This window comes from Schistocerca piceifrons, chromosome 7, assembly GCF_021461385.2.
Source record: "Schistocerca piceifrons isolate TAMUIC-IGC-003096 chromosome 7, iqSchPice1.1, whole genome shotgun sequence".
NCBI lineage: Eukaryota > Metazoa > Arthropoda > Insecta > Orthoptera > Acrididae > Schistocerca > Schistocerca piceifrons.
The window spans coordinates 312,846,568-312,865,022 of record NC_060144.1 but is presented as its reverse complement, the minus strand read 5'-3'; the positions used below and the strand labels follow the sequence as shown (position 1 = coordinate 312,865,022).

General features: G+C 43.2%; 1 protein-coding gene across 1 annotated transcript in view; it reads left to right on the top strand.

The window, feature by feature from the left end:
* The window catches only part of LOC124805646 (cardioacceleratory peptide receptor-like), a 366,009-nt gene that overhangs the window by 308,135 nt on the left and 39,419 nt on the right, over positions 1-18,455 (top strand). The gene's annotated exons all lie outside the window — the stretch shown is intronic.

Genomic DNA, 18,455 nt, shown 5'->3' with positions numbered 1-18,455 from the left:
ACCCCACATGTGCATATACGCCATTATGCAGGAAGTTGATGTGGTGTTGAGGCTCTTCGATCGATGGTAGGAGGAAATGTTCGAGCATGTCCGGGTAAAAATTTCCCGTCATGGTTCTCTCTGCGAAGAAAAACGGGCCTATCTACCTATCGTGCATCTCTGAAGGCCAGCATGGAATACGGGAATGAATACCGTAGTGGACGATCGTTTGACAGTGATGGTTGGTGCATTTGCATTTAGCACGCACAACTGCGTATCTAACACTTTATGAACAGTTGATTTTGCTTCTTGCAATCAGCTTGAAGCACGGTTATTTAACCTTTGGGGGCTGCGTTGAGATGCAACCTGCACTTTATCAACAAGTCTGAAACACGAGGAAGTTCGAGGAAGTTCTTTGAGCTTGTCTCTTTGAAGTTTCTGAACCTTCTCATTATTCTTGTTTCTGCTGGTGGTAACCGCCCATATTGGTATCGACAGTTCCGTGGTACCATTGTAACAGATTTGCATTCTGCATACGACATGACTCCTTGCACATTCTCCTGGTCTGTTGCCGTTTTGATGCACTCCAAACCTACAAAATAAATAAATAAGTAAATAAATAAAATAAAAACAAAAATAAAAAAAATAAATAAATAAATTGAGAGCTACTAAGCATTTTGCAAAACACCACGAGTCTCTGTCTTTAAGTTTCCCACTTAATGGTTTTCTGAAATAATAACGCTTTATGGACACTCTTCGTAACAACTTACAGCCACAACCTGCGTTTACTCATTATCAGTATAATCACAATATACTGACCGTGTAGCTCTACTCAGCTACATCTTCACTCCACAAGCCACCATACGGTATATGGTGGACAGTACGTCTGTCTTATCATATATTTCCTGTTTCAAAAGTGGATGGAAATGGTTGTCAGTAAACCTCCGTATGCGATGTAATATCCCTAATTTCTCGTTGTATTAATTCCGTCCCCCCATGAACCATGGACCTTGCCGTTGGTGGGGAGGCTTGCGTGCTTCAGCGATACAGATGGCCGTACCGTAGGTGCAACCACAACGGAGGGGTATCAGTTGAGAGTCCAGTCAAACGTGTGGTTGCTGAAGAGGGGCAGCAGCCTTTTCAGTAGTCGCAGGGGCAACAGTCTGGATGACTGACAGATCTGACCTTGTAACACTAACCAAAACGGCCTTGCTGTGCTGGTGCTGCGAACGGCTGAGAGCAAGGGGAAACTACACCCGTAATTTTTCCCGATGGCATTCAGCTTTGTTGTATGGTTAAATGATGATGCCGTCCTCTTGCGTAAAATATTCCGCAGGTAAAATAGTCCCCCATTAGGATCTCCGGGTGGGGACTACTCAGGAGGACGTTTTTATCAGGAGAAAGAAAACTGGCGTCCTACGCATCGGAGCGTGGAATGTCAGATCCCTTAATCGGGCAGGTAGGTTAGAAAATTTAAAAAGGTAAATGGATAGGTTAAAGTTAGATATAGTGGGAATTAGTGAACTTCGGTGGCAGGAGGAACAAGACTTTTGGTCAGGTGAATACAGGGTTATAAATACGAAATCAAATAGGGGTAATGCCGGAGTAGCTTTAATAATGAATAAAAAATAGGAGTGCGGGTAAGCTACTACAAACAGCATAGTGAACGCATTATTGTGGCCAAGATAGACACGAAGTCCAAGCCTACTACAGTAGTACAAGTTTATATGCCAACCAGCTCTGCATATGATGAAGAATTGGTGAAATGTATGATGAAATAAAAGAAATTATTCAGGTACTGAATGAAGACGAAAATTTAATAGTCATGCGTGACTGGAATTCGAGAGTAGGGAAAGGGAGGGAAGGAAACATAGTAGGTGAATATGGATTGGGGTAAGAAATGAAAGGGGAAGCCGTCTGGTAGAATTTTGCACAGGGCATAACTTAATCATAGCTAACACTTGGTTCAAGAATCATAAAAGAAGGTTGTATACATGGAAGAATCCTGGAGATACTAGAAGGTATCAGATAGATTATATAATCGTAAGACAGAGATTTAGGAACCAGGTTTTAAATTGTAAGACATTTTCAGGGGCAGATGTGGACTCTGACCACAATCTATTGGTTATGAACTGTAGATTAAAACTGGAGAAACTGCAAAAAGGTGGGAATTTAAGGAGAAGGGAGTGGAGAAACTGACTAAACCAGAGGTTGCACAGAGTTTCAGAAAGAGCATAAGGGAACAATTGACAGGAATGGGCGAAAGAAATACAGTAGAAGAAGAATGGGTAGCTCTGATGGATGAAGTAGTGAAGGCAGCAGAGGATCAAGTAGGTAAAAAGACGGGGGCTAGTGGGAATCCTTGGGTAACAGAAGAAATATTGAATTTAAATGATGAAAGGAGAACATATAAAAATGCAGTAAATGAAGCAGGCAAAAAGGAATACAAGCGTCTCAAAAGTGAGATCGACAGGAAGTGCAAAATGGCTAAGCAGGGATGGCTAGAGGACAAATGTAAGGATGTAGAGGCTTATCTCACTAGGGGCAAGATAGGTACTGCCTACAGGAAAATTAAAGAGAACTTTGGAGAAAAGAGAGCCACTTCTATGAATATCAAGGTCTCAGATGGAAACCCAGTTCTAAGCAAACAATGGAAAGCAGACAGGTGGAAGGAGTATATAGAGGGTCTATACAAGGCCGATCTACTTGAGGACAATATTATGGAAATGAAAGAGGATGTAGATGAAGATGAAATTGGAGATATGATACTGCGTGAAGAGTTTGACAGAGCACTGAAAGACCTGAGTCGAAACAAGGCCCCGGGAGTAGACAACATTCCATTAGAATTACTGACGGCCTCGGGAAAGCTAGTCCTGACAAAACTCTACGATCTGGTGAGCAAAATGTCTGAGACAGGCCAAATACCGTCAGACTTCAAGAAGAATATAATAATTCCAATCCCAAAAAAAACAGGTGTTGACAGATGTGAAAATTACCGAACTATCAGTTTAATAAGTCACAGCTGCAAAATACTAACGCGAATTCTTTACAGACGAATGGAAAAACTGGTAGAAGCCGGCCTAGGGGAAGATGAGTTTGGATTCCGTAGAAATGTAGGAACACGTGAGGCAATACTGACCCTACGACTTATCTTAGAAAATAGATTAAGGAAAGGCAAACCTACGTTTCTATCATTTGTAAACTTAGAGAAAGCTTTTGACAATGTTGACTGGAATACTCTCTTTCAAATTCTAAAGGTGGCAGGGGTAAAATACAGGGAGCGAAAGGCTATTTACAATTTATACAGAAACCAGATGGCAGTTATAAGAGTCGAGGGACACGAAAGGGAAGCAGTGGTTGGGAAGGGAGTGAGACAGGTTTGTAGCCTCTCCCCGATGTTATTAAGTTTGTATGTTGAGCAAGCAGTAAAGGAAACAAAAGAAAAATTTGGAGTTAGAATTAAAATGCATGGAGAAGAAATAAAAACTTTCAAGTTCGCCGATGACATTGTAATTCTGTCAGAGACAGCAAAGGATCTGAAAGAGCAGCTGAACGGAATGGACAGTGTCTTGAAAGGAGGATATAAGATGAACATCAACAAAAACAAAACGAGGATAATGGAATAGTCGAGTTAGCTCGGGAGATGCTGAGGGAATTAGATTAGGAATTGAGACACTTAAAGTAGTAAAGGAGTTTTGCTATTTGGGTAGCAAAATAACTGATGATGGTCGATGTAGAGTAGATATAAAATGTAGACTGGCAATGGGAAGGAAAGCGTTTCTGAAGAAGAGAAATTTGTTAACATCGAGTATAGATTTAAGTGTCAGGAAGTAGTTTCTGAAAGTATTTGTATATAGTGTAGCCATGTATGGAAGTGAAACATGAACGATAAATAATTTGGACAAGAAGAGAATATAATCTTTCGAATGTGGTGCTACAGAAGAATGCTGAAGATTAGATGGGTATCACATAACTAATGAGGAGGTATGGAATGGAATTGGGGAGAAGAGGAGTGTGTGGCACAACTTGACAAGAAGAAGGGACCAGTTGTTAGGACATGTTCTGAGGCATCAGAGAATCACAACTTTAGCATTGGAGGGCAGCGTGGAGGGTAAAAATCGTGGAGGGGGACCAAGAGATGAATATACTAAGCAGATTAAGTAGGTTGTAGGTTGCAGTAAGTACTGGGAGATGAAGAAGCTTGCACAGGATAGAGTAGCATGGAGAGCTGCATCTAACCAGTCTCAGGACTGAAGACAACAACAAAAACAAGAGTAATGTCGTGGGAATTTTGTGTGTGGGAGGAATCAATATGTTTCCCGACTACTGTCGGAATCTCCTCTCCCGAAATTTCAAAAGTAAACACCTCTTTTGTACGTCTATTACTGGGGTTTGTTGAGCATCTCTGAAACTCTCTCCCGCCGACTAAACGGCCAAGTCACAAAATGTGCCGCTTTTCGTTGGACCTTGTCTATTCTTCTATTAGTCCAACCTGTTTGGGGTTCCATGCTGATCAGTAGTACTCAAAAATCGGTCGAATAAGTGTCTTACTAGCCACATCTTTCGTGGATGAATACGTTGAATTTATTTATGTTCAGGGTCAACCGGTAGTTCGTGTACCATTCATCGATCCACTCTACGGGTCTTCCTGGAATTCGCTACAGTCTTCTGGTGTTGCTGTCTTCTTATAGACAACTGCTTCATCTGCGAACAGCCTAATTGATATTCCGATGTTATCCACAGTAAAATTTATAAATATTCTAAATAGTAATGGTACTCCAACACTTGCTCGAGCTACTCGTGACCTTACATTTGTCGATTCTCACTAAGGTGACAAATGTAGTGGGATAGCGATATGCACATATACAGATGGCGGTGATATAGCGAACACAAGGCACAAAAGGCTAATGCATTAGCAGAGCTGTCATTTGTACTCAGTTCATTGGTGTGGAAGGTTTTCCGACGTGATTATGGCCGCACGACGGGAATTAACAGACTCTGGTAGGGGGAGTTAAGTTCATGGAGCATTCCGTTTTCGAAATCGTTAGGGAATTCAATATTTCGAGATCCACGGTGTCAAGAGCGCACCTAGAATACCAAAATTCAGGCATTACCTCTCGCCAGGAGCAACATCATGGCTGACTGCCTTCACTTAATGCCCGAAAGCGGAGGCGTTTGCGTAGTTGTCAGTGCTAACACACAAGCAATACTGTTTGAAATAACCGGACAAATATATATGGGATGTTCGACGAACGTATCTGCTATGACAATACTGCGAAATTTCGCGTTAATGGCCTACGGCACCAAACAACTGACTCACGGTCCTTTGCTAACAGCACGACGTCGCCTGCAGTGCCTTTCTTGGACTCGTGACCATATCGGTTAGACCCTAGCCGACTCGAAAATCATGATCAGGTCAGATAAGTCCCGATTTCAATCGCTAATAGCTGATGGCATGGTTTAAGTTTGGTGCAGACCCCACGAAGCCATGACTGCAAGTTGTCAACAAGGCATTATGCAAGCTCGTGTTGGGTCCATAGTGGTGCGGCTGTGTTCACATGGAATGGACTGGTCCTACTGAATCAATCATTGACTGGATTTGGTTATGATCGGCTACCTGGAGACCATTTGCACGCACACCCATTCGTAGACTTCATGCTCCGAAACAACGATGGAATTTTTATGATGACAATGCTCCATGTTCCCGGGGCAATTCGAGTGAATGGTTTGCCCTCCCAGATCGCCAGACATGAATACCTTCGAATATTTATGGGACACAATCGAGAGTTTAGTGTTTGTACAAAATCCTAAACAGCAACACTTTTTCAGTTATGGACTGCTATAGAAGCAGCATGGCTCAGCATTTCTGCAGTAGACATCCAACGATTTGTTGAGCCCTTGCCACGTCGAGTTGCTGGATTACGCCGGGTAAAAGGTCCGACACGATATTAGGAGATTTCCCATGGCTTTTTACGCCTCATTGTAGTTCCATTAAGAGCCACATGTTAGTTCTATCTGCAAGAATATTCTGAATCTAAGAGCAGAAGTGATCCGATACCTGCTAAAGTCATATTGTTTTCGATAAATTACAGTCTGAAATTGTATCAAAGACCCTCCTTATGTCCATTACCTCAGCATCAATCTAGTGGACATTGTTTACGGCGCTAAAGATCTAGTGGGTGATCGGAGCGGGCTGAATTCCGCTAAATCTCTCTTTGCGGAATCTATGTTCATTTTTATAGAGGAGAGTTTCGTTTTACAAAACCCTTATAATACGTCAAAGTAAAACAGGTTTCATAGTTCTACGATAGATTCACATCAGTGATATAGGCCTGTAATTATGTTCATCTGACTAACGACCCTTCACCAACTAACGAGAAACAAATAGACGTGACACTACGTCTATGTGACTGTCAAACTACCTTAGACACTACGAACGGAACTGAGGGAGAAGGAGGACTGGATGTGAGGTTACTTTAGCTCCCACCCATATTCACGATTTGAGTTGCTGAAGCCGTCTACGATGTAACGTTCCTCGAATCATTCTTGCGCAGAATACGCTCGGTAGAAGGGATGCGGTTGTCTTGGATGGCGCTATCACCGTTAGGAGAATGATTGCAATATTTTCAGATCCACATTATTCGTGCGTTCTCCTGAGAATACAAGACGGTTAAGTTTAAGAGATTTAACTCACTTCATATAATACTGCTGTCAGGGCTTTCATCAGCAACACCACCATGCCTTTAATGCGGGAAACCCACGAGCCAATCTACAGACTGAAGTAAAATCGGTAATTCGTCAGCCAAAACGGCACACCCACAGCACTAGGTGTCGAATGTCTGCTCTGCGGTTGGTTGGTCCTCGGTCGTCACAAATCTGGTACTGGTCTGAACATAACTGTAATGCGTTTTGAGATGTTCTCGTGCTACACCATATGTCACTGGGTCCTTTGTTTGATATGACTGTCATCCTTTCTATGTTATTTTCAGATGATCATAGTTTGACATTTCCCTGTGTTCACATCAGTCTCCATTTGCAACAAATAGACTTTCCAACAACTCAGAAAATCAGTATGTTAGAAGATTACTGGGTCCTACCCTATACAGAATGCAGTCCGCGTTACTTACTATAGCTCAAACTAAACCTGACTTTATCGACGTACTATTGTTATTTGTCAAATGACTTCTGCTGCGGCCGCAGTCTGTAGCATACCAGCTTCCACCATCTTTAATATACCAGGTTATGGTAGTGAACTGAGTAGTTCTTTGTCCATTACGGCTGACACGCTACAGCGCGGCTTCCAATGAAATTGCGTGCCTACGGACAACCGGTTGTGCGACAAGATTCTTGATTTCCTGGCAGACAGGTCACAGTTCGTAGTGGTTGACGGTGAGCCATCGAGGGTAAAACAGGTGTGTTATCTGGGATTCCTGAAGGAAAAATTATAGGTCTCGTGCAGTTTTTAATGTCTGTAAATTTATGACACAGTTTGAGTAACCGTGCTAGACTGTTTGCAGAGGACTCTGTAGGTTACCGCCTAGTATACTTATCAGAAGCCGGCCGGTGTGGCCGTGCGGCTCTAGGCGCTTCAGTCTGGAACCGCGTGACCGCTACGGTCGCAGGTTCGAATCCTGCCTCGGGCATGGATGTGTGTGATGTCCTTGGGTTAGTTAAGTTTAAGTAGTTCTATGTTCTAGGGGACTGATGGCTACAGATGTTAAGTCCCATAGTGCTCAGAGCCATTTGAACCATTTTGAACTTTTCAGAAGATCAAAATGAATTGAAAAATTATTTATACAAGATATCTGCATTGTGTGTAAAGCGGCAATAGACCCCAATTAATAAAAAAAATTGTGAGATCCTCCACATTAGTAGTAAAACAGTTCCGTTAATCCTTTCGTGTTTAAAACTTATTTTACATACAACTGAAAAATAGGTCAAAAACTGTCTTCCGTTATGGTAACGGATAAAAGATTTTCAGGTGACCTATTTTGAAAAACGGTGATGTGAGACATATGTGTGCCACGAACCGTACTAGGCACACGTTTACATGTGACTCAAGAGTTTTGAAAGTATTTTTTTAGTTTTTCGAGTGATTTTATCAGCACACCAAATACGGAAAATAGTATAACAAAGCAGCAGCAAAACACAGTATTTTCTCGACAGTGAAAAACACGAAATATCATATTCAACAAGAAATTTCGAGATAGCTTAGACATATCCCATGGCAATGTTTTATAAATCCTTTGGACTTTTTGGGTTGCATGTGTCCCATTAAATAAAATTATGCAGTATTCAGCAGAATTACTGGCGAGTGTAGTTACGTTTCAAAATGATGTCTATGACGTATTAGAAAACACAAGCAGCTATTCCTGTCGTTCTTGTAAGGGAGAAAACGATTTCGTTTGATTTTCGTGGCACAAGGGTATTTTGCCAGCTATAAACATAGGTCTTCCTATTTGATAGCTCACAACTTTTATACAGGATGGTCAGAAAGACTCTGAGTAGCACGTTCAAGTATTGGGTGATAGGCTGTGCTGCGAAATGATTGTTAAGAAAAATTCCATATGTTACAACATTTCCGTGTTAATTAGCATTGAAGTTAGCAAATCAGTTCGCTGCACGAGCAAATTCAACCGGCGCGCCAGGTGCAGTTAATGTCAGTCGCTTTCTTAGCGTAGACAATGGCCCACGGGACCACTTCGATTCGAGTTGAATCCTCACTATCGTCCCATGTCCAATTTTTATCTCGCTCTGTTCTCTCTTGTTTGGTTTTAGGAAACCAAACGAATAACACGCTTCGGTACACCGTCTCTGGCAGCCGCTTGAATTTATGCGTGCAACAGCCTTTCAAATTTTTTTCTTTACGATTCTTTCTCAGCACAAAGTATCCTGCACACCTATAGATTCTTTTCATAGTGTTTTTGACCACCCTGTACAGTCAATCTATGGTCCGTAGTACTTTTCACCAAGTTCTGAAGGCGTCTCGTTAAATGATAGCACTATACAGAAATATGATGTAGACGTCCTAACGCTCAAAATAGGATATTACTTTAGTGAAGCGTATATGCGGGCCATCAACCACTTGTAGCGACTGGCCTGTAGTTGATGAATAATATGAATAAAACTGGGGAACTCACTGCGTATCACAGTTTTCGTGTCAGACAGGTAGTAGCAATACTTTATAATCTACCTTTACCACGAAGCTGTCGGGCTTCTTCCCTTGGCAAGTGTAACATCTCCTAATTGACAGTTAATTAAAAAAACAAAGCTCAGTATTAGCCAGAAAACGCGATTAAATTTGGATATCCAATGCAGGAAGACACGCAAATGGAAGGTAGCCTGTCACAATGTTTTACAGTATGTATTCTGCATGACTTGACGAGATGCTGACTTGCTGTAGGACAGGGAACGAAACTACAAAAATACTCGAGACACCATGAGAAAAATTAGGTTTAGTCTCTAGAGATAGCGAGGAATGTTTGACTGAAACGAATTAAAAAGGATGGAAATAATAAAATAAAATAAAATGAAAAATAAACAATAAAAGCAGAGACGTGCGACTAGGATTCGCGATCCGAAGGTTCTGTACAAACTTAGTTACGTACGTAGATAGTTCATCAATCGCTAGAATTGAAAATCTCTACGATTTTTCCCTGTTATCGATATCGTTATTGGTAAGACATCTATCCGCGGAATTCCAAGACTTTCGATAATCTTCTTGTAGCAATATTAGCAGCTTTCGAGAGTGTATTAATTTTGGCTGTTGAAGTTAATTTTTTTGTTTCGCATTCAGTACTGTAATTTCTCATTTACTTTATTAATTCTGAAGTTATATTTGCATGTTTTGTTAATTGAATCCTGCAGATACTGTGATTTCGTCTGCTCTCGTCGTTTTTGCGGATGTTGGTAAGATTTGTGGATGTCTCCAGAGAAGAAAACGGTACAGCTGGACGTAGGGTTATTGTTGTTACACAAATGTCGAATTGTCCTGTGGAACACTTGAATAGATATTTTATGGGATATTGAAACCTCACCCCAAACAATGGAACTCTAATCGTGCATTAGTTACAGTACTACTTTGCTCTGAAACATTACAAATGCTGTACTTGTCGTAAGCCATGGGAAAGCGGCGGACAATTACCTCGAAATATTTGTAAATTACACACACAAACGTTCTTCTTGAATCACTCTTACCTCTTGCTGAAAACCAGAAAAAAATTACTGCTGTACATCCTGAGATTTTTGACAGATTATGAATGCAGTTTAAGTTTGTAATCGTAAAAAAATACTTTCATGTAATGTAATTACAAATTAACAATATTTTAAATTTTTCCTGTACTTGTAGTGTGAAACCGTGCTTCTTGCCAAATTTCATGATTCCAGATCAACGGTAAATACCCTATATGTTTTGGTAAATGATTTCGCGAAAGTTAAATAATGGCTGTATTTTTTGCTTCAGTGACTTAGAAGCCCAAATTTTTTACACCACCGAGGCACTGTAGACCTTACCATGGGACCTAAATAACTAGACTGCATTTTAAAAGATTTAGTCAAATGATTTGCTGAGAATAAGTGTTACTTATAAATTTTTATGCTTATTCTAGAAATAACCATCGTTTTTGTCTATCACGTCAGGTTTGTAAACAAAATACGAAGTAATATTTTGAAGATTTTTCACTTCTGTGCCCACAAATATACTCTAACACTATTTCACGAAAGGTGAGTTTTTAAAAAATAAAATATATTTAAGAAAAACGCATCAGAACTGTCCTAACTTGTTTCTTCATTACGTTGTATAAAAACAAGAAGTCAACAGTGTTCCATAAGTTTTTGACCTTTCTCTTCTTTGAATTCCTTGCAGATCCTTGTATATGATGACTGTCCTTCTTCAACATCCAACAGCAGTCAGCCAACAAAGCTGCTTCCAGTGTTGCTGGTACCATCTGTTAATATCTCGGTGAATACGTTCACTCTGCTCTTCAATAAAATGTCCCAAATTTCCGGAAACTAGTCGATATGTGATGTAGGAAGTGTACTTTCACACTCATTTCGCAGCACTTCTTCTTGAAATTTTGAAACTTTTTAGAACAATGGCCTTATAATTAGGATCTTTGTTATTCCATAGAAAGTTCTCAGTAACTGATCGGAAGGCGGTCATGCGCCTTTTTCTCTTTTCTTCATTCTCAGAATCTTCAGCCTTCGTTAATTTCTTTATCCAAGGACTAAAAAAAATCCAGCTTCCAGTTTGTCTCGTGTGGTGAAGGGAAATCTCTTGGAAAGGTACTTGATGCTAGGTCCATCCTGTGGTGGAGCCTTTGCAAAATACTTCATCAAGCCCAGTTTTATTTGTAGAGGACGAAGGAAGACTTTTTTCTTCTGCAAGCGGTTCATGGAGGATATTTTTACACTCCTGGAAATTGAAATAAGAACACCGTGAATTCATTGTCCCAGGAAGGGGAAACTTTATTGACACATTCCTGGGGTCACATACATCACATGATCAAACTGACAGAACCACAGGCACATAGACACAGGCAACAGAGCATGCACAATGTCGGCACTAGTACAGTGTATATCCACCTTTCGTAGCAATGCAGGCTGCTATTCTCCCATGGAGACGATCGTAGAGATGCTGGATGTAGTCCTGTGGAACGGCTTGCCATGCCATTTCCACCTGGCGCCTCAGTTGGACCAGCGTTCGTGCTGGACGTGCAGACCGCGTGAGACGACGCTTCATCCAGTCCCATACATGCTCAATGGGGGACAGATCCGGAGATCTTGCTGGCCAGGGTAGTTGACTTACACATTCTAGAGCACGTTGGGTGGCACGGGATACATGCGGACGTGCATTGTCCTGTTGGAACAGCAAGTCCCCTTGCCGGTCTAGGAATGGTAGAACGATGGGTTCGATGACGGTTTGGATGTACCGTGCACTATTCAGTGTCCCCTCGACGATCACCAGTGGTGTACGGCCAGTGTAGGAGATCGCTCCCCACACCATGATGCCGGGTGTTGGCCCTGTGTGCCTCGGTCGTATGCAGTCCTGATTGTGGCGCTCACCTGCACGGCGCCAAACACGCATACGACCATCATTGGCACCAAGGCAGAAGCGACTCTCATCGCTGAAGACGACACGTCTCCATTCGTCCCTCCATTCACGCCTGTCGCGACACCACTGGAGGCGGGCTGCACGATGTTGGGGCGTGAGCGGAAGACGGCCTAACGGTGTGCGGGACCGTAGCCCAGCTTCATGGAGACGGTTGCGAATGGTCCTCGCCGATACCCCAGGAGCAACAGTGTCCCTAATTTGCTGGGAAGTGGCGGTGCGGTCCCCTACGGCACTGTGTAGGATCCTACGGTCTTGGCGTGCATCCGTGCGTCGCTGCGGTCCGGTCCCAGGTCGACGGGCACGTGCACCTTCCGCCGACCACTGGCGACAACATCGATGTACTGTGGAGACCTCACGCCCCACGTGTTGAGCAATTCGGCGGTACGTCCACCCGGCCTCCCGCATGCCCACTATACGCCCTCGCTCAAAGTCCGTCAACTGCACATACGGTTCACGTCCACGCTGTCGCGGCATGCTACCAGTGTTAAAGACTGCGATGGAGCTCCGTATGCCACGGCAAACTGGCTGACACTGACGGCGGCGGTGCACAAATGCTGCGCAGCTAGCGCCATTCGACGGCCAACACCGCGGTTCCTGGTGTGTCCGCTGTGCCGTGCGTGTGATCATTGCTTGTACAGCCCTCTCGCAGTGTCCGGAGCAAGTATGGTGGGTCTGACACACCGGTGTCAATGTGTTCTTTTTTCCATTTCCAGGAGTGTAGTTACAGGCACGAAATTTATGAGCCCTGATCAAACTCTCACACTCCAATGACTTCACCCTACCCGACTGCCCCATTCGCATAAAAAGCAAAGCATTTTTGTTAACGCAGCTTGTTGTCCTGATAGTATTCCCATAACTCTGAAGCGAACTCAGATAAGCTAAGTGTGTTCGTCATATTGGATAATCGTTAATAGTATCTTCATGATCTCACATGTCGCATTCATTTGAACTGAATGGGCCACAAGAATGGACCCATACACGTACCATCATGCAGTAACACGCCTTTCAGACTCGTCACTGGCGAGTCTATATGAGTCTTCACTGTGTAGGGTCGTGTTCAATGCCATAGAAGTGCATTAACTCGTTCTGTGAGAATAAATTAAGTAATTATTTCTCTCTATATCTGTACCAACAGCAACGCGTTCCTGATTCCAGACGATTTTTACTTTTTGCCCGGGAGCCAAGTAGTTGCGCAGATTCCTTAGGCAAACTCAAGTCTCGTAGACGGCATTACGTTCACTCTGAAAGAACAATTAGGAGTACAGTCGCATTCAGGCTGTGGACATCACTATCGTCTTCGGTAATTGCATCAACTTCTTTTCCCTTACCGTCTTTTGCCACGTTTTCTGTAACAACTGCACCCCTGAAGTAATAGTCATTAAGGCGATTTTTAGGCTCCCTTCACACTACTGGAATCAAAGATGGCGTACTTGTTTTCTTTTCTTTTGTCCACAGTCTTAACCTTCCCACACAATAGCGCAAACTGTCTCTGGCACCCATCCCTTGTGCTGGTTACCAAGTTTTTTTTTTTTTTTTTTTTTTTTTTTTTTTTTTTTTTTTTTTTTTTTTTTTTTTGTAAATAAGCATGGTAAGCTTTTTACGCGAAGTCTATTTACCCACTGTGTAATTCCCAAAATGTAACAGAAAAAATTTCTTCACACACTTGCTTGTGGTGTTTTACTTATACTGTCTTAAATATACAGAATAATCACAATATAGCACTGGTAATCCAAACCTGTGAGACAAGCAACACTTGGAAGATCAAACAACAACAACAACTAGCATCAACAGGTGTAACAACCTGAAATTATACAGGGCCGTAGTGGGAAATTTCCCTCCAACAATACGCATAGCCTACTGGCAAAGCAATATACGTTTGAAGTCAACTTGCGACGAAACTGTACGTGATAGGAAAAAACTGAAACAGATTTGGAATCAGCTTAAAACGTTGAGGTAGTATCACACATTAGTTTTCCGTCGTCTGATACCACGCCGACTAGTGAATACCTTCAACCATTCCTCAGAAAAAGTGGTCTTGTCAGTTGTACAGATAGATGAACAACGAAGTGATCGCACAAGGGTTTCGTTTTAACCGACTAAGGTAGGGAAGCCTAAAATTGTTGGTTGTGGGTTACGAGTTCCATATTAAGTGCACCAGAGGAATTGCCTGAGCGACAGAGTTTACTACATTCCCGTCAGTGCAGTCGCGATGGCGGATTCTCGCCGTGAAAAACGGCATAATAGCACGATAGTAACCACCGCAGTTGTTACACGTTTTCTAACGCTAAACGTGCTGACCAAATGGGAACAGTCACACAAGGCTGCTACCAAGGCAATTGAAGGCAATAGTTGCATATTAGAATGGCGGTAACCATCGCACGCCTTTTATCTGCGATGTGAACTCGTCCAAGATCAGCAACTGAATGGGTTGAAGAGTGCCTCTCCATGTTATTTGTAAACTAGGACGCCGCACCGTAATATGTGCCCGCAGTTAAAAAGTAAGTACCCCCAAGAAACATGACAAGGGGAGGAGAAGAACCGCTGTTGCAGCCTCACGCTGACAGGCGTCTCGGTCTCTTTAACTCACCAGACACCATGTGGCTCCAACTAAACTTCAAATGTAATGGCCATTTTTAGGAATCTCACCATCTTCAGCATCTTCTACATCAAACAAATGGAGAATTTGAAAATTACCTCGCCCCCTCCATTCGATGGTCCTTCGTGTAAGCAGTCCATTGGTGGTATTCGTTAACTGGAGAAATTAGTCTACTTGCGGACGTTTATTTGTTAAGCTCTGCGACTTTTTAACTAATGATACGTCCGGTCTGAGATCATTATCAATAAACTTGAAATTTTGTAGGCAAGCCGAATCTGTAGTTGTAATCATGAAATTAATTTATTAGGTCCTCTTTCTTCTTTCTAGGATCTGGCCTGCACATCCATATGGCTCCAAAAAGTCTCCGTATTATACACTGAAGGGTTGAATATCGCTTAAACGGTAAAGTAGGTATACAAATTTAAAGATTGTCTACTCAAAAAAATAATAGGCATTGCATTTGTAAACTCCTATAATTGGAAGCATCACATTGAAAATATTGTGGAGAAAGCGGACCGAAGACTGCTTATTATTGACCAAGCACTTGAAGATATATCGTATCTACTTAGGAGACTGCCTTCATTAGGACTATCCGTCTTCTTTTGGAATACCTCTTCACGGCATACGATACGATGCTTACCAGACTGGGGCTGGTAGTTGAATTCGAAGAAGTCCTGCCACTAGAGAGGCCCTAACATGGTGGTATGTAACGTAATCAAATTGATGCGTGAGAAAAAATCTCCTGTAATCGATTTTCGATTTCGAAGAGTTAGTCCACACATGGACCCCCTCTCCTTCAGTATGACAGTGCAGACCAAACATGAATGCTGCGACTATTAAAATTTCTACACCACGAAGATGACGTGCTACAAACACTAAATTTAACCAACAGGAAGAACTTGCTGTGATGTGCAAATGATTAGCTTTTCAGAGCATTCACACAAGGTGGACGCCGGTGGCGACACCTACAACGTGCTGACATGAGGAAAGTTTCCAACCGATTTCTCATACACAAACAGCATTTGACCGCCGTTGCCTGGTGGACCGTTTTTGTGATACCACGTGTAAGGAGGAGAAATGCGTACCATCACGTTTCCGACTTTGATAAAGGTCGGATTGTAGCCTATCGCGATTGGGGTTTATCGTATCGCGACATTGCTGCTCCCGTTGGTCGAGATCCAATGACTGTTAGCAGAATATGGAATCGGTGGGTTCAGGAGGGTAATACGGAACGCCGTGCTCGATCCCAACGGCCTCGTATCACTAGCAGTCGAGATGAGAGGCATCTTATCCGCATGCCTGTAACGGATCGTGCAGCCACGTCTCGATCCCTGAGTCAACAGACGGGGACGTTTGCTAGACAACAACCATCTGCACGAACAGTTCGACGACGTCTGCAGCAGCATGGACTATCAGCTCGCAGACCCTGGCTGCGGTTACCCTTGACGCAGCACCACTGACAGGAGCGCCTGCAATGGTGTACTCAACGACGGAACTGGGTGCACGAATGGCAAAACCTCATTTTTTCGGATGAATCCAGGTTCTGTTTACAGCATCATGATGGTCGCATCCGTGTTTGACGACATCGCGGTGAACGCACATTGGAAGCGTGTATTCGTCATCGCCATACTGGCGTATCAACCGGCGTGATGGTATCGGGTGCCATTGGTTACACGTCTCGGTCACCTCTTGTTCGCATTGACGGCACTTTGAACAGTGGACGTTACATTTCTGATGTGTTACGACCCGTGGCTCTCCCCTTCATTCGATCCCTGCGAAACCCTACATTCCAGCAGGATAATGCACGACCGCATGTTGCAGGTCCTGTACGGGCCTTTCTGGATACAGAAAATGTTCGACTGCTGCCCTGGCCAGCACAGTCTCCAGATCTCTCACCAACTGAAAACGTCTGGTCATTGGTGGCCGAGCAACTGGCTCGTCACAATACGCGTCACTACTCTTGATGAACTGTGGCATCGTGTTGAAACTGCATGGGCAGCTGTACCTGTACACACCATCCAAGCTTTGTTTGACTGTATGCCCAGGCGTATCAAGGCCGTTATTACGGCCAGAGGTGGTTATTATTGGTACTGATTTCTCAGGATCTCTGCCCCCCGAATTGCGTGAAAATGTTATCACATGCCAGTTCTAGTATAATATATTTGTCCAATGAATACCTGTTTATCATCTGCATTTCTTCTTGGTGTAGCAATTTTAATGGCCAGTAGCGCATATATTTGTTTATTCCTATTGAAGAATTCATCTATGGTATATAAGTAGCTGTCAAGGTGATACGATTTCAATTTATTTTTAAAACTGTAACTGCTGTCTGTCAGACATTTTATTTCACCCGATAATTTACCAAAAAGCTATGCAGCATCATACTTTACTCCATTTTGTGCCACAGATAGGTTAAGTAGAGGACAGTGCAAGTCTTTCTTTCTTCTGGTGTTATAAACGTAAATTTCACTGTTGTTTTGAAATTCATCCATGTTGTTGAGAACAAATTTCATTACTGAGTAAATGTACTGTGAGGTTGTTGTAAAAATTCCTAACCTTTTAAAGAGATGCCTACAAGATGTGAAACTATGAGCCTCACACATTATTCCAACCACATTCTTTTCAGCAGTGAATACTATTTGCATAACTGTTGAGCTACTCCAGACATCACAAAATAAAAGTGTGTTACCAGAATGAAATTTTCACTCTGCAGCGGAGTGTGCGCTGATATGAAACTTCCTGGCAGATTTAAAACTGTGTGCCCGACCGAGGCTCGAACTCGGGACCTTTGCCTTTCGCGGGCAAGTGCTCTGCCAACTGTGCTACCGAAGCACGACTCACGGACGGTACTCACAGCTTTACTTCTGCCAGTACCTCGTCTCCTACCTTCCAAACTTTACAGAAGCTCTTCTGCGAACCATGCAGAACTAGCACTCCTGAAAGAAAGGATATTGCGGAGACATGGCTTAGCCACAGCCTGGGGGATGTTTCCAGAATGAGATTTTTGGAAGGTAGGAGACGAGGTACTGGCAGAAGTAAAGCTGCGAGTACCGGCCGTGAGTCGTATTTCGGTAGCTCAGTTGGTAGAGCACTTGCCCGCGAAAGGCAAAGGTCCCGAGTTCGAGTCTCGGTCGGGCACACAGTTTTAATCTGCCAGGAAGTTTCATATCAGCGCACATTCCGCTGCAGAGTGAAAATCTCATTCTGGCAACATCCCCCAGGCTGTGGCTAAGCCATGCCTCCGCAATATCCTTTCTTTCAGGAGTGCTAGTTCTGCAAGGTTCGCAGGAGAGCTTCTGTAAAGTTTGGAAGGTAGGAGACGAGGTACTGGCAGAAGTAAAGCTGTGAGTACCGGGCGTGAGTCGTGCTTCGGTAGCTCAGTTGGTAGAGCACTTGCCCGCGAAAGGCAAAGGTCCCAAGTTCGAGTCTCGGTCGGGCACACAGTTTTAATCTGCCAGGAAGTTTCATATCAGCGCACACTCCGCTGCAGAGTGAAAATCTCATTCTGGCAACATCCCCCAGGCTGTGGCTAAGCCATGCCTCCGCAATATCCTTTCTTTCAGGAGTGCTAGTTCTGCAAGGTTCGCAGGAGAGCTTCTGTAAAGTTTGGAAGGTAGGAGACGAGGTACTGGCAGAAGTAAAGCTGTGAGTACCGGGCGTGAGTCGTGCTTCGGTAGCTCAGTTGGTAGAGCACTTGCCCGCGAAAGGCAAAGGTCCCGAGTTCTAGTCTCGGTCGGGCACACAGTTTTAATCTGCCAGGAAGTTTCA